This window comes from Gorilla gorilla, chromosome 10 (genome assembly GCF_029281585.2).
Source record: "Gorilla gorilla gorilla isolate KB3781 chromosome 10, NHGRI_mGorGor1-v2.1_pri, whole genome shotgun sequence".
Taxonomy (NCBI): Eukaryota; Metazoa; Chordata; class Mammalia; order Primates; family Hominidae; genus Gorilla; species Gorilla gorilla.
Genome location: NC_073234.2, coordinates 16,617,187 through 16,641,644, shown reverse-complemented (window position 1 = coordinate 16,641,644; position 24,458 = coordinate 16,617,187). Strand labels below are relative to the sequence as shown.

Sequence of the window (24,458 nt, the reverse complement as noted above, 5' to 3'; positions counted from 1 at the left end):
GGTACGATCACAGCTCACCGTGGCCTCAACCTCCCAGGCTCAAGCACTTCTCCCACCTCAGCCACCCAAGTAGCTGAGACTACAGGCGAGCATCAGCACACCCAGCTAATTTTTGTATTTTTGGTAGAGGTGGGGTTTCACCATGTTGCCCAGTCTGGTCTCGAACTCCTAGGCCCAACGGATTCGCCTGCCTCAGCCTCCCAAAGTACTGGGATTACAGGCGTGAGCCACCGTGCCCAGCTGATGGTACTTTCTTACAGCAGCCCTATCAAATTTATGTATCTCATCTCCTACATAAGAGAGAAACAAAGAAATCAAACAGGAACTATCTCAACTTTCTCCACATGTTCATTGACAGCAACAACCATCCTTAACTTCCTCTATTCTGATGGAAGTGGGCTACAGCTAATCCTTCCACAGGGTACTTTAGTCCCCATTCCCTCTGGCTTCTCCAGAGAAACCTTAGTTAATGATCACTTTTCCTCTCTAATGCCTTTTTAACTTCTGTCTATAATACATCTTGTTTCTTAAGCACTCCCAATTTTTTGACACTCTCCTCTCTTGGTTTCTTTATATCATATGCTCTTTTCTTCTAACCCTCCTCCTTCTTTGTTCGTTCCTCCCTTAAATGTTTCTGATCTTCATCCCTATGTTATTCTCACACTACAATATCATCCTTAAGAAATCCTTTCTCCCTGCCTCCACCAGCTTAAAATAACATATGTACAACAAAGACTCCAAATTCACTACTTCTCCAGTACTTTTTTACTTCTCCTTTGAGAATCAAAACTATGTATCCCACTTCTGGACATCTTCACTTATACTCCTCACATGCACCTCAAATACACCATGCCCCCAAACTGAACTCCACATCAAGGTCTCCCCATTCCAAAACCAAATCTGCTGCTGCAGGGAAAAAAAAAAAAAAAATCAAAAAAAGAACATGGCAGTGGACAACATTTATTCAAATGAATAACATCAGCTGCTCCAGCCAGAGCCTGAGAGTCCTCCCAAAATCTTCATACTCCATATACACACATATTATCAAAACAATACAATTCCTGTTGCTTTGATTTCTAGGTACCTCTTAAATTGATCCTCTTCCTCCATTCCCACAATTATTACCTTGGTTTATGCCATCCTATCCTACCTGAATTAAAACAACTTTCTAACCTGACTGCCTGCCTCTAGCCTCAGAGTCCTGTATTAGTCCATTCTCAAGCTCTATGTAGAACTACCCACAAGACTGGGTAATTTATAAAAGAAAGTGGTTTAATTGACTCACAGTTCTGCAGGGCTGGGGAGGCCTCAAGAAGCTTACAATCATGGCAGAAGGAGAAACAAACACATCCTTCTTCACACGGCGGCAGGAAGAAGTGCCAAGCAAAGGGGGAAGAGCCCCTTACAAAACCATCAGATCTAGGCTGGGCGCGGTGGCTAACACCTGTAATCCCAACACTTTGGGAGGCCAAGGTCGGTGGATCACTTGAGGTCAGGAGTTCAAGACCAGCCTGGCCAACATGGTGAAACCCTATCTCTACTAAAAATACAAATATTACCCAGACATGCTCACTTGAACCCAGGAGGCAAAGGTTTCAGTGACCCAAGATTATGCCACTGCACTCAAGCCTGGGTGACAGAGCAAGACTCCGTCTCAAAAAAGAAAAAATAAAATTGATCTCGTGGGCACTCACTATCAGAACAGCATGGGGTAACCGACCCCACGATTCAGCTACCACCAGGTCCCTCCACAACATGTAGGGATTATGGGAACTACAATTCAAGATGAGATTGCTGGGGACACAGCCAAACCGTAACAGTCCCCAGTCAGTGTTTTTCAAACTTAGAATTATGACCCAATAGTAGGTTGTGAAATCAGCTTGATAAGCTGCAACCAAGCTTTTCTTGTTTGTTTTAAATGAAATAAAATCACTACATACCCTGAGCCAGAATCACCCAACACACTCTTCATGAAATCTGAGATGTTTTTCAAATCCAGTAAGTTCTGAAGTAATTGTAATGCAACAAGAGATAACAGTGTTGTTTTCTGCAATGTTTCAGGTGTGCATATGCATGCACATGTGCATACTGGATCACAATATAAAATGTACTTCTTGGCCAGGCACAGCAGCCTGTGCCTGTAATCCCAGCACTTTGGGAGACCAAGGAAGTAGGATTGCTTGAGTCCGGGAATTCAAGACCAGCCTGGACAACATAGCAAGATCCTATCTATAGGAAAATAGAGATAGGATCTCTAAAATAAACAGATAAATAGAACAGAAAATAAAATGTATAGCTTATTTTCACAGTGTATCACACTAAAGTAAACATAAGCATTGTTGAGAACTGTGAAGGAACTAGGATTTTATTTAACCCTACTTACAGGTTAATACATTAGCCTATGACCATTTCATGGATACTGACAGAATACATGAGTCTCCTGGGTCAAACACAAAGAACTTTTTATTACTCACAGCACAGCAAGCATGAACATGTTTGCACTGTCTCCCTGCTATCCCCAAGTCCCATAAGGTGACATGGAGGGGCTCAGATGGATGCTACACAGGCAGTGGGTTTCCATCACAGCTAAGGAACATTGGGCTTAGGGAATCCACCACTTTTTTTTTTTTTTTTTTTTTGAGACGGAGTCTTGTTCTGTCGCCCAGGCTGGGGTGCAGTGGCGCGATCTGGGCTCACTGCAAGCTCCGCCTCCCGGGTTCATGCCATTCTCCTGCCTCAGCCTCCCGAGTAGCTGGGACTACAGGCGCCCGCCAGCACACTTGGCTAATTTTTTTGTCGTTTTAGTAGAGACGGGGGTTTCACCATGTTAGCCAGGATGGTCTCGATCTCCTGACCTCGTGATCCGCCCGCCTCGGCCTCCCAAAGTGCTGGGATTACAGGCATGAGCCACCACGCCCGGCGGGAATCCACCACTTTTATAGTAAGTAGTAAGTAGGCCTGCTCTTTGTCCCAATGGAAGACATTACCTCCTCCCGCAAAGTGGCCCGCTGCAAACACAGTCCTGAAAAATGGCCTGGCCTAGGAACAGTCAAGGCCTTGCTTGCATTCCTGGCACACTCAACAGGGTGTATATGAAATAAGAGTCTCGGCTGGACGCAGTGGCCCGTGCCTGTAACCCCAGCACTTTGGGAGGCTGAGACAGGAGGATCACTTGAGGTCAGGAGTTTGAGACCAGTCTGGCCAACATGGTGAAACCCCGTCTCTACTAAAAATACAAAAATTATCCAGGCATGGTGGCATGTGCCTGTAATCCCAGCTACTCAGGAGGCTGAGGCAGAAGAATCGCTTGAACCCGGGAGGTGGAGGCTGCAGTGAGCCCAGACTGCGCCACTGCACTCCTGCCTGGGTGAAAGAGCAGGACTCCATCTCAGAAAAAAGACATAAGAAGCTCATGGAAGATTCATTCTCCTGACAATTATTTGTGGTAGTTTTAAAGTATGTTCATAAATTATTTAATGCTCCTCCCTTCAAGAGGGAGAGTAAATTTCCTCTCCTTGAGTGTGGACTGGACTTAATGACTTGCTTCCAATGATGTACTTTCATGACTAACTCTTAAAAGACACTGGAGCTTCTGTCTTCGTCACTCTCTCAAATCACTCTCTCTCAGGAATCCAGCTGCCATGTCGTGAGGATACTCAAACTTCAAACTACCCTGTGAAGAGAGTCACATATTCAGAAACTGAGGTCTCCTGCCAACAGCCACGTGAGATAGCTTCAGAGATCTTCCAATCCCAGTCAAGAATTGAAATGAGTGTAAACTCAGCAGTCAACATCTTGACTGCACCCTCACTGGATACCCTGAGTCAGAATCACCCAATACATACTCTTCATAAAATCTGAGATGTTTGTTTCTTTTTGTTTTGTTTTGTTGAGAAGGAGTCTCACTCTGTTGCCCAAGCTGGAGTGCAGTAGCACAATCTTGGCTCACTGCAACCTCCGTCTCCCAGGTTCAAGTGATTCTCCTGCCTCAGCCTCCCAAGTAGCTGGGATTACAGGCATGTGCCACCAGGCCCTGCTAATTTCTGTATTTTTAGCAGAGATGGGGTTTTGCCATATTGGCCAGGCTGGTCTCAAACTCCTGATATCAGGTGATCCATCTGCCTTGGTCTCTCAAAGTGCTGGGGTTACAAGCATGAGCCACTGTGTCCAGCCGGATGTTTGTTCTTTAAATCCAGTAAGTTTTGAAGTAATTTGTAAAGCAGCAAGAGATAACACAGTCTTGTTTTCTGCGATGTTTAAGGTGTGCATATTGGATCACAATATGAAATGTCCTTCTTGGCCTAACACAGTGGCCCATGCCTGTAATCCTAGCACTTTGGGAGACCAAGGCAGGAGAATTGCTTGAGTCTAGGAGTTCAAGACCAGCCTGGACAACGCAGCAAGATCCTATCTCTGCAAAAAAAATTAAAAAAAAAAAAAAAATAGCCCAGCATAGTGGCTCATGCCTGCAGTCCCAGCTACTCAGGAAGCTGAGGCAGGAAGATTGCTTGAACCCAAGAGTTCATGGCTACAGTGAGCCATGATAGTGCCACTGCACTACAGCGAGCCACGATAGTTCCACTGCACTACAGCGTGGATGACATGGCAAGACCCTGTCTCAAAAAAGCAAAAATAAATGTGATTATTTTTATAGGTTCTAAACAATTCTCAACACCAGTGCCATAATGATCTTCTAATATGATTCTCCAGATGGGTAAGGGATTCCAGGGGTGCTCAAGACCCTTGCAGGAGGTCCATGAGGGCAAAACTATTTCCATAAAAGGATGATGTCATTGGCCTTTTTCACCATGATTCTCTCACAAGTGCATAATAGTGTTTTCCAGAGCTACATGACATGTGGTAATATCCCACTGACAGCTAATGGAATGTGTGCTTATGTATTCTCACATTTTAAAAATGTCTTGGCTGGGCACGGTGGCTCATACCTATAACCCCAGCACTTTGGGAACCCGAGGCAGGATGATCACTTGAGCTCAGGAGTTCAAGACTGGCCTGGGCAACATGGCGAAATCCTGTTTCTACTAAAAATACAAAAAATTAGCTGGGCCAGGTGGTATACACCTGTAATCCCAACTACTTGGGAGGCTGAGGTGGGAAGGTAACTTCAGCCCAAGAGGCAGAGGTTGCAGTGAGCAGAGATCATGCCACTGCACTCCAGCCTGGGAGACAGAGCCAGACGTTGTCTCAAAAAGTATTTTTTTTTTAAATCTGAATTCCTTGGTAGTGCATATGAGATTTTTCATCATTTGGCCCTGCCTATCTCTCTGAAACTACTACTTATCCACTGTCCTTCTCCATGTGACAACCATAATCAGGTCTATCCAATTCCCTGAAATACCAAGCTATCTCTGGTTTCCATGACCTTCTTCTGCCCCATCAACTGGCTAACTACTGCTCATTTTTCCAAACTAAGTTCAACAGTCACAATCCTACACAAACCTTCATGCCCCTCAGTCTAATTTAGGTGCTCCTCTGAGGTAACCAGGGGCTTTTAAAATAATGTAATTATTGTTTTAGTTAATCACCTCCTTAAAAGTAAAGGAATGTCTTACTCCATCTCCAAAACCTAGCACAGTGTCTAATACAAATCAAGCAGGCAGTAAGTGTTTGCCAACACCACAATTAACCTAAATCCACATAAAAACCATTAGATAGTTCATACACATTTAAAAAGTAGTACTAATCTTGAATGTAGTTTATGGAACCTACAACTAAATGTAATCTAAAACAAATATAATGAAAGCAATTTTTAACATTTTCCTCAAGTTAAGAAAGTTTTCTCTATCTTTAAACAGTATCCAAATTTTATGAATTAGGCTGGGTGTGGTGGCTCACGCCTGTAACCCTAGCACTTTGGGAGGCCGAGGCGGGCGGATCACTTGAGGTCAGGAGTTGGAGACCAGCCTGGCCAACATGGCGAAACCCCGTTTCTACTAAAAATACAAAAATTAGCCAGGCATGGTGGCGCACACCTGTACTCCCAGCAACTCCACAGGCTGAGGGAGGAGAATCACTTGGAGAAACGCTTGAAGCTGGGAGGTGGAAGTTGCAGTGAGCTGAGACCATGCCACTGCACTCCAGCCTGGGCAACAGAGTGAGACTCTGAATAAAAATAAATAAATAAAACAAATTCCATGAACTGACAACCTCCTTCTGTACATGTCTTGCGATTTATTTTTGTCATCTATCCCCTGAAAATAATTAACTAAATGGGCAAGATTTCAATTTTTTAAAAAACTGTTCTTCCTGCATTAATAAGAATACAAACTTCTGTAGCTAAATCTTAATTCCAAGAAGACGGCATAAGCTCAAAAACAGACTAATGCCTCTCATCTAAGAAAGAAATTAAAAATTCACATACACACAGAGCAATCACACGCAGAAAATATCATGTCTGTGGGGACAAATGGGTTCTCAATACTAAAAAAATCTCTATTAAACTCTATGTCAGAGACCTACCAAGCTAAAGATGTACCAAGCACTTAAGATGAATTTTGTACCCTATATTTTGAATTTTTTAAAAATACCAGATGGGCTGGGCGTGGTGGCTCACGCCTGTAATCCTAGCACTTTGGGAGGCTGAGGCAGGCAGATCACCTGAGACCAGGAGCTCGAGGCCAGCCTGGCCAATATGGTGAAACTCCATCTCTATGAAAAATACAAAAATTAGCGGGGTGTGATAGCGCACGCCTCTAGTCCCAGCTACTTGGGAGGCTGAGGCATGAGAATCGCTTGAACCCGGGAGGTGGAGGTTGCAGTGAGCAGATACTGTGCCACTGTACTCCAAGCCTAGGTGACAGAGCAAGACACTGTCTCAAAAAAAAAAAAAAAAAAAAACCAGAACAACATTTAAATCTCTGCCAGCTTTCCAGGATTTACATTTAGAGAAATTTCCTAAAATCTAATTCTGAGAAGAATATTACCAGAAATCTGGCTTATCTTAAATTATGTGTTTATTAACAATACAGTTTCACTATCAATTCACTACTATTCACATCACAAAGCCTGTCAGAAAAAAACACAAAGAATATTCAGGACGAGCATGGTGGGTCATGCCTGTAATCCCAGCACTTTGGGAGGCTGAGGCGGGTGGATCACCTGAGGTCAGGAGTTTGAGATCAGCCTGACCAGCATGGTGAAACCCCGTCTCTACTAAAAATACAAAAAGTAGCTGGGCGTGGTGGCACATACCTGTAACCCCAGCTACTCAGGAGGCTGAGGCAGGAGAATCACTTGAACCCAGGATGTGGAGGTTGCAGTGAGCCGAGATCATGCCACTGCACTCCAGCCTGGGTGACAGAGCAAGATTCCATCTCAAAAAAATAATAAATAAAAATATTCAAAAATTTCAGAATCATTTTTCCCTAAGAAAAGCACTGAAGCCGGGCACGGTGGCTCATGCCTATAATTCCAATAATTTGGGAGGCCAAGGCAGGCAGATCACTTGAGGTCAGGAGTTTGAGACCAGCCTGGCTAACATGGTGAAACCCCATCTCTACTAATAACACAAAACTTAGCCAGGCATGGTGGTACATGCCTGTAAACCCAGCTACTTGGGAGGCTGAGGCAGGAGAATTGCCTGAACCCAGGAGGCGGAGGTTGCAGTGAGCCAAGATCGAGATTGCACCACTGCACTCCAGCCTGGGTGACAGAGTCAAACAGTGTATCCAAAAAAATCAAAAAAAAAAAAAAAAAAAAAGAAAAGAAAAGCATTGATCCCAATGGTTATATACATACTGTGAGAGAAAAACAGCCCCAGTCTCGCCTCACCCCACAGAAATCCATTATACTCAGAAGTCTAAAAATAAAAATACTTCTACCCACAATGATTATATGTTAGCCTTTAATTCTCACTCTTCCCACAAATAGCTACAAGCATAACATGCAACTGCAGACAGCAATCTCTCACTCTCCTCATAGATTAGAAAAATAATAATAGCTCTTTATGAACTGAGTCTCCAAAGGAACACCAAATATTAAGACAAATGAGAGCAAAAAAATTCTTTAATAGCAACACAGCAGCTTACTTCAAATTAACTACAACGGACTAGGCTGACACAGATGTGCTATGATATTTGTAAGTTGAACCAGAAAATGTAATATACCACCCATTAGCTATTTAAATAATTATATGTGAAATTCTGACATAAATCGCAAAATTACTAGTACAACCTGATGTAATACACCACCCATTAGCTATCTAAATAACTATATGTGAAATTCTGACATAAATCTCAAAATTACTAGTCCAACCTGATGTAATATACCACCCATTAGCTATTTAAATCATTATATGTGAAATTCTGACATAAATCTCAAAATTACTAGTCCAACCTGATGTAATATACCACCCATTAGCTATTTAAATAATTATATGTGAAATTCTGACCTAAATCTCAAAATTACTAGTACAACCTGATGTAATATACCACCCATTAGCTATTTAAATAATTATGTGAAATTCTGACATAAATCTCAAAATTACTAGTACAACCTGATGTAATACACCACCCATTAGCTATCTAAATAACTATATGTGAAATTCTGACATAAATCTCAAAATCACTAGTCCAATCTGATGTAATATACCACCCATTAGCTATTTAAATAATTATATGTGATTTTCTGACATAAATCTCAAAATTACTAGTACAACCTGATGTAATATACCACCCATTAGCTATTTAAATAATTATATGTGAAATTCTGACATAAATCTCAAAATCACTAGTCCAATCTGATGTAATATACCACCCATTAGCTATTTAAATAATTATATGTGAAATTCTGACATAAATCTCAAAATCACTAGTCCAACCTGATGTAATATACCACCCATTAGCTATTTAAATCATTATATGTGAAATTCTGACATAAATCTCAAAATTACTAGTCCAACCTGATGTAATATACCACCCATTAGCTATTTAGATAATTATGTGAAATTCTGATATAAATCTCAAAATTACTAGTCCAACCTGATGTAATATACCACCCATTAGCTATTTAAATCATTATATGTGAAATTCTGACATAAATCTCAAAATTACTAGTCCAACCTGATGTAATATACCACCCATTAGCTATTTAAATCATTATATGTGAAATTCTGACATAAATCTCAAAATTACTAGTACAACCTGATGTAATATATCACCCATTAGCTATTTAAATAATTATGTGAAATTCTGACATAAATCTCAAAATTACTAGTCCAACCTGATGTAATATACCACCCATTAGCTATTTAAATAATTATATGTGAAATTTTGACATAAATCTCAAAATCACTAGTCCAACCTGATGTAATATACCACCCATTAGCTATTTAAATCATTATATGTGAAATTCTGACATAAATCTCAAAATTACTAGTCCAATCTGATGTAATATACCACCCATTAGCTACTTAAATAATTATATGTGAAATTCTCACATAAATCTCAAAATTACTAGTACAACCTGATGTAATGGGGTTATGCTCATCAACGAGTCAAATATTTTTAGTACTGTATTTCAACATGTTTAAAGATCCTGTTCATTTTCTTAAAGGGTTATAAATATTACTAGGGACAAGAAATATGCTGCTATCCTAGGCTCCCTGTGAAAAGATGAACAATAAACCAAAAATTTAAAATCCCACTGAAGTACAATTTGGCACAATCTATCAAAATTTAAAATGTGCACATTGTTGAACTAGAAGTTTCACTTTAAAAAATATTCTCCATAAAATATATTTTCACAGGTTCAAGGAGATAATGTGCAATGATATTCAATTATTGCATTGTTTGTACCAGCAAGGAGACCGCTTAAATTTCCAACGAGATTAGTTGAATAAATTTATGTATCTCTCAACTACAAAAGACAATGCTGCTGTTTAAAAAAAATTTCTTTCAGACAATCCTAATTTAAAAAAAAAGAAAAGAAAAACAATGGCCAGGCATGGTGGCTCATACTTGTAATCCCAGCACTTTAAAAGGCTGAGGTGGGCAGATCACTTGAGGTCAGGAGTTCAAGACCAGCCTGGACAACATGGTGAATTCCTGTCTCTACCAAAATACAAAACTTACCTGGGCAAGGTGGTGTGTGCCTGTAGTACCAGTTACTCAGGTGAGAGGATTGCTTGAACTCCGGAGGCAGAGGTTGCAGTGAGCCAAGATCATGCCACTGCACTCCAGCCTGGGCAACAGAGCAAGACTGTCTCAAAAAAAAAAAAAGAAAGAAAAAGAGGCAGGGCACAGTAGGTCATGCCTGTAATCCCAACACTTTGGGAGGCCAAGGAGGGCAGATCACTTGAGATCAGGAGTTCGGGACCAGCCTAGCCAACATGGTGAAATCCCATCTCTACTAAAAATACAAAAATTAGCCAGGCATGGTGGCACACACCTGTGATCCCAGCTACTTGGGAGGCTGAGGCAGGAGAATCGCTTCAACCTGGGAGACGGAGGTTGCAGTGAGCTGAGATTGCACCACTGCACTCCAGCCTGGGTGACAGCGAGATTTCATTTCAAAAAAAGGAAAAAGAAACAAAAACAAAAAAAAAATTAAATATCTATATCTAAGATATAGATCTGACATGCAAAAACATATTGTGAAGTGGGAAAAAAACCAGGTTACAGAAGAATGCTTATGAGGCAATCTCATTTGTGTACAAAGGATATATATACGTATGTTTGTATATACACAGAAATGATTTGTACGGCAAAAGCCTATTTCTGAAAGACCAGATGGAATCACCTTTTTCCTTACTTACATACTTTTCTTCTCTGTTCCATTTTCTTTTTATAGTGAGTGTGTATTACTTTTACTTTTTTTTTTTGGCCTGGTGTGGTGGCTCAGGCCTGTAATCCCAACACTTTGAGAGGCCAAGATGGGTGGATCTCCTGAGCTCAGGAGTTCGAGACCAGCCTGGGCAACACGGTGAAACCCCGTCTCTACCAAAAATACCAACATTAGCCAGGCATGATGGCACACGCCTATGATCTCAGCTACTCAGGAGGCTGAGTCATAAGAATTGCTTGAACTCCAGAGGCAGAGGCTACAGTGAGCCAAGAACACACCACTGCATCCCAGCATGGGCAACAGAGTGAAACCCTGTCTCAAAAACAAACAAAAAAAAACTTATATTTTTTTAAGTCTCATTATAAACTACAGGTTTAAATAAAGACCTCCACAACCATTCAGCACTAATTTACACAGCAATTAATGGGCTAGGCACAAACAGATTGCTAATATCTCTCTAAGTAGCAGGAAGTTTAAAAAAAAAAAAATCACCAGGCACATGGCTTATGCCTATAATCCCAACACTTCGGGAAGCCAAGGCGAAAGGATCACCTCAGATCAGCCTGGGCAACACGGCAAGACCTCGTCTCTACAAAAAAAACTTTTTTTTTAATTAGCCAGGTGTGGTGGCACACATCTTTAGCCCTAGCTACTTGGGAGGCTGTAGCAGTAAGACAGCTTGAGCCCAGGAGTTCAAGGCTGCAGCGACCTATGATCACATCACTATACTCCAGCCTGGGTGACAAAGGAAGACAGACAGACCCAAAGACAGACAGACAGAAAGACAGACAGAAAGAAAATAAATCTACAAGTTAATGAAGGCACAGATTTCTCTGCTTCTACACTCAGCACGTAACTAAAATGTATTAAGTTTGCTAACACTACGCATCTAGTTGTATAACCTTAATCTGATTCTCCAATACTGACTAGAGACTAAAACTATACGACAGTGCGGCTAAAGCAGCACTGTTTCAGGGCATACCTATCTGAAAGGCCACCTCTGCTTGGAGCAGCAATGACACATCAATTGTAAAGGAGCAATCTTAACACTTGTCAGTTACTATTTCACCTTTTTTTAATGGAAGGGTAACTCAGTTTACAATCAAGTTAACTGCAGTTTTTAATAATTCTTATCAGTTAATCAAGTTAATTATAAGTTCTCTCAAAGTTCTCATCATGACAAATATTTTGTCAAGCTAGATACTTAGAAATAAACACAAGGTTGTTAATCATAGTTGTTCTCTAGTTATAACAGCAATCTGCGCCACTTAGTTGAAACAAGTCAAGTTCTAGGTTGTGTAGCCTTCCCCAACGACTCTAGTGCTCACTGATAACCTGATTTCATAAAATCCTAAAATATTAAATTGTTTGGACATAAAATTATGTTATCTTGCATTTTATACATCTCATACTACATCGCGATCAGCTCAACACAAAGTTCAACAAATTCTACCAGTGATTAAGCTGAATAAAGTAAAACAGATGTACCTGTTCACAAACGTCTATTCACAAGTCTGAATAACAAAAATGTCTAAAAACCCAAAAATTTGTAACTAATATGACAGTAAAACCAGACCTGGACTGGGTCAGTAATCCCAAAGTGTTTGATGAAGAAATTAGGGACCATTCCCAAAACATACTTGAAAAGTTAGCTTATATATAATATATGCATGTCATCTCTCTAAAAATCTGAAAAAAATGCTGAATTCTGGTCCAAAAGATCTTGGATGCAGACCTGAATTAATGGTTAAGATTAAATATCAGCTGGGAGCAGTGGCTCACGCCTGTAATCCCAACACTTCAGGAGGCCAAGGCAGGCAGACCACGAGGTCAGGAGATCGAGACCATCCTGGCCAACATGGTGAAACCCCGTCTCTACTAAAAATACAATTAGCTGGGCCTGTAGTCCCAGCTACTCGGGAGGCTGAGGCAGAAGAATAGCTTGAACCCAGGAGGTGGAGGTTGCAGCGAGCCAATATCACGCCACTACACTCCAGCCTGGTGACAGAGCAAGACTCTGTCTCAAAAAAAAAAAAAAAAAAAAGATTAAATATCCACATCACTGTTGGTAAATACAGACATTTATAATCAGGAAGAGCTGCACAGGAATTTTAACTCCGTAACTGTTTATTTCTTAAGCTAGGTGGTAGATACACAGATATTAATTACATAATTCTCTGTATCTTTTTGCATGTCTGAAGCATATCATAAGTTTAAAAGGGTTTAAGTGAAAAATTATAGGAACCCAGTAAGTATTTGTTTCTTCCCAAAAATAATAAAAGTATCTGAGAAGCAGCAAGTTTGAAAATGGTTACGGTAAGGGTCTTAAAAACATATCTTTTGATCCAGTAATTCTATGAACAGGAAAAACCAATCTACTCAAATGATCCAAAATGTAGAGAAAAGTTTATAAAGATACACCAGCTTTATTAGTACTCATTTCATTGAGAAATGTTTAAGTGAAATCTTTATGACTTAACATGAAGCCTACAAAAACCATTTACAAACCAATGTCTGCCATTTAAAAAACGTTCATAACACAATAATGAAAAAGGATATGCTTTTTTTTTTTTTTTCAGAGTCTCACTCTGTCACCCATGCTGGAGTGCAGTGGGGTGATCTCCGCTCATTGCAACCTCTGCCTCTTGGGTTCAAGCAATTCTCATGCCTCAGCCTCCCAAGTAGCTGGGACTACAGGCATTTGCAACCATACCCAGTTAATTTTTGCATTTTTAGGGGAGACAGGGTTTCACCATGTTAGCCAGGCTAACCAGCCAGGCTGGTCTCGAACTACTGACCTCAGGTGATCCGCCCAACTTGGCCTTCCAAACTGCTAGGATTACAGGCATGAGCCACTGTGCCCAGCCTTCAAGAATATATTTTAATCTACAGTATACTCTCAATTTTGCAAATATAAGCACAGCCAAAAGATGAGCTGAAACCTAGTTTTTTCCTAATAGTTGTCAAAATTTTCCAAACAGGTAAACACTACTTATTTAAAAAGGAAAATGTTGGCCAAACAAGGTGGCTCACACCTGTAATCCTGGCACTTTGGGAGGCCAAGGTAGACAGATTGCTTGAGCCTAGGAGTTTGAGACCAATCTGGGCAATACGGAGAAACCCTGTCTCTACAAAAAAATTTTTTTAATTAGCCGGGCATGGTGGTGCATGCCTGTAGTCCCAGCTACTTGGGAGCTGAGGTAGGAGGATAGCTTGAGTCCAAAAGGTCAAGGCTGCTGTGAGAGTGAGCGGTGATGGCAACACTGCACTCCAGCCTGGGTGACGGAGTGAGACCCTGTCTCAAAAAAACAAAAAAAGGAAAAATGTTAAGAAGACTTAAACAGAAACAAAAGGAGAGCCACTGTAATTCCAGGGTGAACACTTCGTCCTTTTGTACCTAGTCTCAAAGCATTTTCAACACAGCACTTGCAGTTGCTATCACCAAATGCAGTTGGCACATATAAAATTTTTCATTATTTCCAATAATACGGATGTAAAATGCCTAATATTATTTCAGACCTGAGTGGGTCTACTGAAACTACCACAAATAAGGCAGTAAGGTTTCCTAGTACACACTGTGTATGTAATGCATGGGTACGCATTATAAACATGTTTCTGGTCTTCTCCAAGAAACAGGTGGAATGGCACACTGCCAGAAGATGAGACTTAAGAAAAAGACCTCAGAAAAGAATTTGCAGAGCATCAAAAATCACATAGCCAGCCGGGCTCGGTAATCCCAGCACTTTCGGAGGCCAAGGACGGATCACCTGAGGTCAGGAGTTCAAGGCCAGCCTGGCCAACATGGTGAAAACCCGTCTCCAATAATAATAAAAAAAAATTAGCCAGGTGTGCTGGTACACACCTGTAATGCCAGCTACTCAGGAGGCTGAGGCAGGAGAATCACTTGAACCTGGGAGGCGGAGGTTGCAGTGAGACCAGATCATGCCATTGCACTACAGCCTGGGCAACAAGAATGAAACTCTCTGTCAAAAAAAAAAAAAAAAAAAATCATATTTCCTTTCTCTTTTTTTTTTTTTTGGAGACAGAGTCTTCCTCTGTCACCCAGGCTGGAATGCAGTGGCATGATCTCGGCTCACTGCAACCTCTCCTCCTGGGTTCAAGCGATTCTCCTGCCTCAGCTTCCCAAATAGCTGGGATTACAGGCACCCGCCACCACGCCCAGCTAATTTTTGTATTTTTAGTAGAGATGAGTTTTTACCATGTTGGCCAGGCTGGTCTCGAACTCCTGACCTCAAGTGATCTGCCCACCTCGGCCTCCCAAATTGCTGGGATTACAGGCATGAGCCATGGCACCCAGCCAATATTTCCTTTCTCTTCGACCTGGAAAAGTCCATTTTCCTCCCCTCGGTTACCATGCTTCTCTGAATAAACTCTACCAAGGCAGTTTTTTAAATAGTAATTCTTTATATGTGTACTCACTAAGGTAGAATTACAGACTCAAATTCTGCACATTTAGCCTGGAGAAATCATAAATTTAAAAGTATCCAAACAGATTCAAGCAGAATTCAGTGGTTCCTGAAATAACTGAAAAAAGGAGTTATACCATCATGCATTTTAAAGTTTCCAGAAGAGATTTATATTGCAGAATCTACTTAAATGAAACTTTGTAACAGAAATATCATATTACATTGCATATTTATAAAAATCAAACCTTTTACATCACCATATAAAGCATTTAACACAGTATCTAGTTTATAATGAACACTCATCAATATTAATATTTTAAGATAAACAGTTTTTCATATTTTAAAGTTTCTGAATTGGGATGCAGCTTATAATTAACATGTATAACTAAATTATGTTTCTTTTTTCCTAAAAAGAATGAATTATTAAGTTGATGGTACACCCCACCAAAAAGAAATGGCAAGTTAAAAGTAAAGAAATACGGTATTACATGCAGCGAACACTTGTCACACTATTTCATTTAATCCCAACAGCAAACCCCTTTCAAGGAGAAAGATTTTATTAGGCCCAGTAAGTTGCCCAAGATCACGCAGCTCTATCAAACTCTAAAGTTGAAATCTTGGCCGGGCGCGGTGGCTCACGCCTGTAATCCCAGCACTTTGGGAGGCAGAGGCAGGCGGATCACGAGGTCAGGAGATCAAGACCATCCTGGGTAACACGGTGAAACCCCGTCTCTACTAAAAACACAAAAAATTAGCCGGGCGTGGTGGCGGACACCTGTAGTCCCAGCTACTCGGGAGGCTGAGGCAGGAGAATGGCGTGAACCCGGGAGGCGGAGCTTGCAGTGAGCTGAGATAGTGCCACCGCACTCCAGCCTGGGCAACAGAGAGAGACTCCGTCTCAAAAAAAAAAAAAAATCCTTACCACCACAAGATACTGCATATTCATCTACTATGATACTCTCACCAAGATGCTTTTATCGATTTTGTTTTAAATGGAGCACCAAGGTTAAAATTAGTTTGCTCAAAGTCACAAACTTTTTTTTTAAATCCCCATGTTCCTCACAGCTCCTCCCTTCTAACTTCTGTCTTGCTACCTCTTTCCTAAACTCCAGACCTGAATTTCCAACCATCCAGTGAGCAGTTATTCCAGAGCTGTGTTGTCCAATATGGTAGCCACTAGCCATATGCAGCTGCTGAGTGCTGAGCACTTGAAAGGTGGCTAGTGAGACTGAGGAACTGAATTTTTATTCTTATTTCATGGGAATTGAAACTTTAAAAGCCGATACTTAATTCCATTACTGGAAAAGTTTTAAGCATGTTTGGAATAACCTGGGCATATAAATCTACTTTTTCAACTGTAAATTTTATGATTTACAGATATAAATACAGATGAAATATTTCTGATAAAACTTAGCATTTGAAAATAATGAAAGAACAAAAAAATTAGCATTTCAATTAAGATATACTATAAAGGTATACAATTGATTTCAAAGATCTAGTATTAAAAAATAATGTGGCCGGGCATGGTGGCTCACACCTGTAATCCCAGCACTTTGGGAGGCTGAAGCGGATGGATCACTTGAGCCCAGGAGTTCGAGACCACCCTGGGTAACATATCAAGAGCCTGTCTCAAAAAAATAAAAAAAATTTATGTAAATAGATCAATAATTTTTAAATGTTTTAATGTGTTGTAAATCATATTTTGGACATACTGTGTTAAATAAGTTATAAAATCCAATTGTTTCTTTTTACTCTTTAATGTGGCTACTAAAAATTTTTTAATTACATATGTGGCTCCTATTTCTAATAAAGAGCGCTTTCTGGCGGCTACTGTTGTCCCCCACCACCATCAATAGCTCAATGAATAACATCGCCATCTCTCTAGCTCAGTGCCGTCCAAAAGAACCTTCTCTGATTACAGAAACGTCCTATACCTGATGACTGGGTGATGGTGGTTGACAGTAGTGAACGGTATCTGGCAGAATCCCTGGGTAACAATATCACACAACAGAATACTGTGGAACCAAAGTTCTTAGGAGACAAGAGAAAACCACCTGTTATTCTGACTCTCCTCTGCGGGGGAAAAGAAACTAGAAACCAAAAACTGCAGACCACTGCTGTCCCACTGAACCTTCTGTAACAGAAATGTTCTATATCTGCACTGTCCAATACAAAGGCCACCAGTCCCATACTGCTGTTAAACACATGTAGCCAGATATTATTTTCTGCTTGAATCTCTGTGGATACTCTTGAATTTATAACTTCATAGTACTCTGGACGAAATTTACAGAATTTAAGAGTCTGTAATTCTATATTTGTGTGGCTAGTGCAACTGAATAACTGAATTTTAAATCTTATTTTATTTAAATTAGTTTAGACATACCTTAATGGCCATACGTGGCTAGTGGCTACTGTACCCAATAGCACTGTTCCTAGCCTAGGGGTTCCATCTGAAAGTCTGGGAGTCACTTCAGTCTTCTTCCTCCCCATCAACTAACTGTCCTTTCCCGACAAAGTGTGTACACACACACACACACATGTACACACACACACACAGAGAGAGAGAGAGAGAGAGAGAGAGAGAGAAAGAGAATTACCCAGTGAGAGAGAGAGAGAATGAATTACCCAGTCCTGTTAAAGCTTTCAACTCTGTACACGTCTCTATCCCCACTGTCACTACTTTAGTTTTTAGGCTTTAGTGGGAACAGGTCCACAGCCTCCTAGTTGGCTTCCTCACTTAGCCTCCTCTTAACGATCTGTTGTAAAATACAAATATACTCCTGTTATTTCCTTTACTCAAAAGTCTCCAAAGTCTTGCCATTGCTCCAAGGTAAAAGTCAGATTTTAACAGGGCTTACAAAGCCCTTCATGATCCAAACCCAACTTCCAGCCTCTCTGGCCACTCCTTAAACCTTCTAGTTCTTGCACGTATCAATAACACTTATCACACTCTACTGTTATTGCCTGTTTACTGTCTCCCTCCCCGGTCACCAGCATCCTGAGGGCGGAGACAGTGCCTCAAACACTGTACTGCCAAGATGGAACACAATACAGAGTCATATATACACACACTATACTATATATACACTATATATATACTATACACCATATATATACTATATTATATATACTATATACACATATATAGTATATTAGATTTTCCATATTTTTTGAATGAGGAACGAGAAAAAGAAAAAAAGAAATACATATGTACTCCTGAACAACTATAAAAATAAAAAATTTATAAAGCAGACATTTTTGCTATACTATTTACAAGAATTGTATCCTAGGGCTTTCGGAGGCCAAGACAGAAGATCACTTGAGGCCAAAGAGTTCAAGACCAGCCTGGACTGCAAGACCTTGTCTCTAATAAAAAAAGAAAAGGCCAGATACAGTGATACATGCCTGCAATACCAACACTTTGGGAGGCAAAGGTGAGGGGATCACTTGAGCCCAGGGTTTTGAGACCAACTTGGGCAACACGGCAAAATCCCATCTCTTAAAAACAAAACAAAAAAAATTACAAAAATGAGCTGGGCATGGTGGCACGCCCCTGTAGTCCCAGCTATGCAGGAGGCAAGGTGGGTAGATCACTTAGGAGTGGAAGGTCAAGACTACAGTGAGCTGAAATTGCGCCTAGGTGACAAAGTAACACTCTGTCTCAAAAACAAAAAAAAAATTTGCCAGGCATGCTGGCGCGTGCCTACAGTCCCAGCTACTTGGAAGGTTGAAGCAGAAGGATTGATTAAGCCTAAGAATTCGAGGCTGCAATGAGCTCCAGCCTGAGCGAGAAAAATCTGTCTCAAAAAATAGTAATAATACTGGCCAGGTGCAGTGGTTCATGCCTGTAATCCCAGCACTTTGGGAGGCCAAGGTGGGTGAATCACGAGGTCAGGAGTTCAGGACCAGCCTGGCCAAGATGGTGAAACCCCGTCTCTACTAAAAATACAAAAATAAGCCAGGTGTGGTGGCAGGCGCCTGTATTCCCAGCTACTCGGGAGGTTGAGGCAGAGAACTGCTTGAACCCGGGAAGCAGAGGTTGCAGTGAGCCGAGATCCCACCACTGCACTCCAGCCTGGGCGACAGAGAGAGACTCTGTCTCAAAAAAAAAAAAAAAAAAAAAAAAAAAGTAATAAGAATTTTAATATAAACTGTTAAGAATCTCAAAAAAAAGTAATAATAATAAGAATTTTAATATAAACTGTTAAGAATCAAAACCTAATTCTGAACTTTGGAAGGAAATCCTGATTGATGATTTAAAATATACATGTATATACTTCCTGTACAGAAGAAATATAATATCATTATACTTTACCTGCATTTGTCAAGGTCAAACTTAACAAATAATTTATGCCCATTTTCAATTAATTTATTTTAAAAATAACAGGAAACCAGGTAAGAACTGCTGCTCTACAAAAATTATCAGGCCCAAAGCATAAGAATGAACAATCACATTATTCAGAATGGATTCAGAAACTTGGCAATACTATAAAATTGACTACAGTAACCACCAGAAAAATCACATGAAATAGCCAATAATTATCTACCTTCAGTAACTTTTTCTGTTTAATAACTTTATATCTAAATGCAAGGGAGAATAACATCAAGCAAAGGTTCAGCCTAAATTTCATATAAAAGTTTAGAAAAGAGGCCAGGTATGGTGGCTCATGCCTGTAATCCCAACCCTGGGAGGCCAAGGTGGGTAGATAACTTAAGCTCAGGAATTTGAGACCAGCCTGGGCAACATGGCAAAACCCCATCTCTACAAAAAATTAGCTGGGTGTGGTGGTGCACTCCTGCAGTCCCAGCTACTCGAAGGCTGACGCAAGAGGATCGCTTGAGCCTGGGAGGTCGAGGCTGTAGTAAGCCATGATAGCACCGCCGCACTCCAGCCTGGGTGACAGAGTGAGACCCCAGGTGAAAATAAATAAAGATTTCTTTAAAAATGTTTTAAGTTTAGAAAAGGGATGGGAACTAATTTGAAGTACTCAAAATTACTTGCCTTTAATGAAAGTAAAGTGAATACTACCATGAAGGTAGAAAAGTCACCTATGTGGCATCTGAAGATGTAAAACATGGCTTCTTCTTACTTCAGAAGAAACCCCTCTGAGTCTCTCGGACCATTAATAACTTCTTAATGATGAATCAGAAGTTAAATATGGTCTTTCTTCCTTGAAAAGTTCAGCAACCTGAATTCTATACCTGAATTCTATATGAACAATGAGAAAAAAAAAATGTATACAGACACACACACACACACACAGAAAAAGGGAGGCAGCCAGAGAGAAGAAAGTCATCAACAGCAATTTTTTTTCAAGTAAGTAAAATCTTTCAAAGGAAAAAAATGCTTAGAAATGTGTTAACCAGCTGAGCATGGTGGCTCACACCTGTAATCCCAGCACTTTGGGGGGCCAAGGCGGGTGGATCACAAGGTCAGGAGTTCGAGACCAGCCTGGCCAACATGGTGAAACCCCATCTCTACTAAAAATACAAAAATCAGCTGGGTGTGGTGGCGGGCACCTGTAATCCCAGCTACTTGGGAGGCTGAGGCAGGAGAATCGTCTGAACCCAGGAGGCGGAGGTTGCAGTGAGCTGAGATCACGTCACTGCACTCCAGCCCGGGCGAGAGGGCAAGACTCCGTCTCAAAAAAAAAAAAAAGAGAAAGAAAAAAAGAAAGAAATTTATTAACCAGCAGAAATGAATTTTTAAATCCATGTAACTGGCCATAATAATGGGTTGAAAGTGGGGGAAGCATCCAATAGATACGAAACACACTGGACAGATTGTAACATTTACTAATGAATAAAAATCTAGGTATAGGAGGAAACTTTCTTAATCTAATAAAGGACATGTGCAAAAGCAACTATAACAAACATCTGTAGGGAAACAGTTCCACCATGGTGTTCTGGTGACCTGCAGCTTATCTGAGTCTTGGAGGAATGCCCTGTGATCCTCCCAGAACAGGAGATGGTGGAAGGCCTATATGGAGCTCTCCCAGGTCACCTCTTCCCTATCTTCCTTAGAAGCTGCCATGAGACAGTTTCTCATGGCATCCTGGGTTCTGACAAGGCATAGAACCTTCAGCCCTGCCTAACTTAGAACAGCGCTGTAGAATACAAAACCACAGCAGCAGCCTAGAATAGGCTCCTCATTAACAGAGTATCCCCCAGCTCACACTGCAGGCATCAGCCCCTTTTGTTGTGGTGTTATCCTTTTTGGTATGTGGGACAAAGATCACAAGGAGCAGGAACCTTTGGCTTATTCTTCTTTCTGCCGACTATGTAACAGATGAACTGTCTGAGTCTAAAGAGGCTCGCTGTGTCTTTGCCAGTCAAATCAGACAGGCAAGGTCTTAGCCTTGCCTTGTCTTGTGTAAGTGTGCTTGACAACATCATGCCTAACAATGAAAAGTTGAACGATTTCCCTTTGAGATGGGAAAAGACAATGACGTCTCCTATCTCCATTCAACAACATGCCAGAAATCCCAGCCAGTGAAGAAAAGAAAAAGGTGTAAGAATTGCGAAGAAAAACAGAAAACAGTAATTATTCACAAATGATATGGTTATGTAAGTTGGAAAGCCAAAAGAATCTACAGATAAAATTATTATAAGGCTTGATTAGCAAAATACAGAGTCAGTACTCAAAATTCAGTTTTATTTCAATATACCAACAAGAAATGGAAAATAACATTGATCTTAGAATTCTATTTATAATACCATCAGATACTAGGACTAAATTTAACAAAAGATGTGTAATACCGCACAGAAAACTATAAAACATTACTGAGATATATGAAATACAACATAAATAACAGGGATATCATATTCAATTAAGCAAAGATTCCTCATTACAAAAAAGTAATTCTACCCAAATTAATCTACAAATCCAATTAAAGTCCAATTAGGGTCCTAACACATTTCTTTTCTCTTTTTTTTTTTTTTGAGTCTTTTTTTTTTTTTTTTTTTTTTTGGCATTTTTCATAGGGATAGGGTTTCACTATGTTGCCCAGGCTGGTCTCGAACTCCTGGACTCAAGCAATCCACCCTCCTCAGCATCCCAAAGTGTTGGGATTACAGGCATGAGCCACGGTGCCTGGCCTCCTTAAGAAGTCTTAAATGGCAAGCCACAGAGTAAGGTGGAAATATTTGCGACACAAATAACCAAAGAAGGGGTCATATCCAAAATATATAAGGAACTCCTATAATACGAAAAAAAAAGATAAAATTGGGCAAGACATCTGAATAAGCATTTCACAAAAGGTTTCCTAAGTAACCAACATAAAATAATTCAACCTCATTAGTAATAAGTGAAATGCAGATTAAAACCAAGAGATACTACTATAAATCCACCAGAACGGCTAAAGTTAATAATATTGACAATACTAAGTATTGGCAAAGATATGGAACAAAATGAACTCTCAAACACTCTTCGGGGCATGTAATTTGTAGAACCACAAAGGAGGAATACTGTTTGGCAATTATCTAAAATTCTACATATGCATATCCTATGACCCAGGACTTTCACTCCTGGCCAAATACACCAAAGAATTACATACACATATGCACTAAAAGACTTGCACAAGGCAAGGTGCAGTGGCTCACACCTGTAGTCCCAGCACTTTGGGAGACCAAGGCGGGCAGATCACTTGAGCTCAGGAGTTCAAGACCAGCCTGAGCAGCATAGTAAAACTCCATCTCTACAAAAAAGTACCAAAAAAATAAATAAATAAAAATTAGCCAAGCATGGTGGTATGCACCTGTAGTCCCACTTACTTGGGAGGCCGAGGTGGGAGGATCACTTGAGCCCAGAAGGTCAAGGCTGCAGTGAGCCATGATCACAACACTTCACTCCAGTCTGGGCGACAGAGTGACACTGTCTCAAAAAAAAAAAGCCGGGCATGGTGGCTCACACCTGTAATCCCAGCACTTTGAGAGGCTGAGGCAGGTGGATCATTTGAAGCCAGGAGTTCGAGACCAGCCTGGTCAACATGGCAAAAACCCATCTCTACATAAAATACAAAAAAACAGCTAGGTGTGATGGTGGGCACCTGTAATCCCAGCTACTCGGGAGGCTGGGGCAGGAGAATCACTTGAACCCAGGAGATGGCGGTTGCAGTAAGCAGAGATTGCGCCACTGCACTCCAGCCTGGGCAACAGAGCGAGACTCCGTCTCAGAAAAAAAAAAAAAAAAGACTTTACAAGAATACTCATAGTGGCATAATCCATAACAGCCCAAAACTAGAAACAACCTAAATATCCATCAATAATACAATAAACTGTAGTATATTTATACAATGGAATACTATTTAGCAATGAAAATGAACGAACAGCTACATACAAATCTAAATCTTACAAAATGTTGAGTCAAAGCCAGACATGAATACATACAATATGATTCCATGCATATAAAGATGCAAAACAATCAAAACTAAGCCAAAACTAAAAAGGTCTACACACACACAAAAAGAAGGTGATTCTTCTACAAGCAGGACAGAGACTACCTTTATGAGAGAAGGATTGGGTTGTGATTGGGAAGCTTCAAGGAAAGCTTGTGGAATGTCAGTAAGGTCCTAGTGCTTGACCTACATCATGGTTATACAAGTGTCTGATTCATAAATTGTAAAGCTTTACTTTTGTTTTACATACTTTTCTACATATGTGTTACATTCAAGACGGGCTTCAACGCCGGACACAGTGGCTCATGCCTGTAATCCCAGCATTTTGGGAGGCCAAGACAGGAGGATCATTTGAAGCTATGAATTCGATACCAGCCCAGGCAAAAAACCAAAACTCAATATCTAGAAAAATAAGTTTTAAAATTAGCCAGGCAAGGTGGCAAGCACCAGCAGTGTGGCTCATGCCTGTAATCCCAGCACTTTGGGAGGCCGAGGTGAGCAGATCACCTGAGGTCAGGAGTTTGAGACCAGCCTAGCCAACATGGTGAAACTCCATCTCTACTAAAAACAAAAATTAGCCAGGCGTGGTTGCCCATACCTGTAATCCCAGCTACTTGGGAGGCTGAGGCAGGAGAATCACTTGAACCTGGGAGGTGCCGTGAGACGAGATCGCGTCACTGCACTCCAGTCTGGGCAAAACTCCATCTCAAAACAAACAAACAAACAAAAAAGTTAATTAAAAATAAATAAATACACAAATAATGGCTTCAAGAAAGAATTCCTTCAAAAGGTAAGTTATATTCCTACAGTAAAATTATGTTTAAGGTATGAA

The 24,458-nt window shown here is 40.6% G+C and overlaps 1 protein-coding gene across 21 annotated transcripts in view; it reads right to left on the bottom strand.

Moving 5' to 3' along the window:
- ERC1 (ELKS/RAB6-interacting/CAST family member 1) overlaps positions 1–24,458 on the bottom strand; it is a 519,708-nt gene that overhangs the window by 484,306 nt on the left and 10,944 nt on the right. The window contains exon 1 of one of the 21 annotated variants that reach the window (XM_055357503.2): positions 24,225–24,335. The exons of the other annotated variants lie outside the window; for them this stretch is intronic. The gene's annotated coding sequence lies outside the window, so the exon portion shown is untranslated. Of the gene's footprint in view, positions 1–24,224; positions 24,336–24,458 lie in introns of those variants that run through there. 21 annotated transcript variants of the gene reach the window in all.